This window comes from Octopus bimaculoides, chromosome 26, assembly GCF_001194135.2.
Source record: "Octopus bimaculoides isolate UCB-OBI-ISO-001 chromosome 26, ASM119413v2, whole genome shotgun sequence".
Lineage (NCBI taxonomy): Eukaryota > Metazoa > Mollusca > Cephalopoda > Octopoda > Octopodidae > Octopus > Octopus bimaculoides.
Genome location: NC_069006.1, coordinates 19,220,111 through 19,221,454, shown reverse-complemented (window position 1 = coordinate 19,221,454; position 1,344 = coordinate 19,220,111).

Below are 1,344 nucleotides of genomic sequence, written 5' to 3'. Positions count from 1 at the left end.
TGAAATACTATATACCCTACAAATGATAACAGCGTTAACAATGATTATATAAAATATACCTTTTTTTGATGCAAATGTAAAAAAATAAGAAGCAATGTACATGTGTGTACATATATGTACACAAATGTGTACAGACATACATAGACCCACACAAAAACATGTAGATATTTAATATATATATCTATATATAAATGGTGTTGATAAGAGATGATATAAAATAGACATTATTTATGACAAATGTATTCGTAAATGATAAAATTAAAAAAACAATAAATAAGGTAAAACTTATAGTAAGGACTATAAATAAGTAATATTCATATTTTTTTTGTGAGTGTAGCATTTGGTTGAGCACTTGAAATTAAAGTTATCATATAGAGTCAAAAGTTTGAGTAAATTGCAGAGAACGTATTATGGAGAAGTGTTGTTGTTATAAACTTATAAAACATCTAAATGTTATAAGTCTGGAAGGAGGTATTCTTTTAGAGTGCCATCTTACAGCTGGTTTCTAAGCATGAAAAATTTCATATGTTTAGTATTTCGAGATTATTAGAGCATTTTATTTTCACTGTGTGATATAGATATGTTGTTTGCTTATTTGTTTTTTCAGTTCCATATATAAATAGAAAATGAAGCATCATAATATCATCTATTGATATCATGAAATTTGTTGCTATGTTGATAATAGCATATTTTAAATGCTTTTCTTGTGAGCCCTACACACACATACATACATATACATATATATATATATATATATATATATATATATATATATATATGTATGTATAATATTATACATATATATGTATAATATTTATTTATATATATATATAATATTATATGTGTATATATATATATATATATATATATATATTTATTTATTGATATATGTGTAATATTTATCATATAATATATGTGTGTGTTTATATATAAACTTTTGCAATTTTCCATTTTAGTGTGTATAAGTGAACTTGGTCACTCATTCAGATTCCATATTGGGTATAAATTAATATCAGTAATGGATGAATTATAGGATGGCTTATTGATGAGGCAAGTATATTAGCTAATACCACAAACAATGTAATGTTTAAATCTTTCCAAATAATTCATTTGTAACATTAAATGATGAATCTTCACACCACCAAAAAGAATCATGCCTGATAACATTAATATTTAGCCGAGGAAATCATGCTACTACATAACAGCAGAAGATAAACCTGCTAGCAACCACTCAGCTAAATCAAATCTGAAACTGTGTACATGGTATTTTAGTATTTACAAAAAAGAAAATATATATATATATATATATGAGGCATTCTTGTATAGTTATGCCCTTATATATAT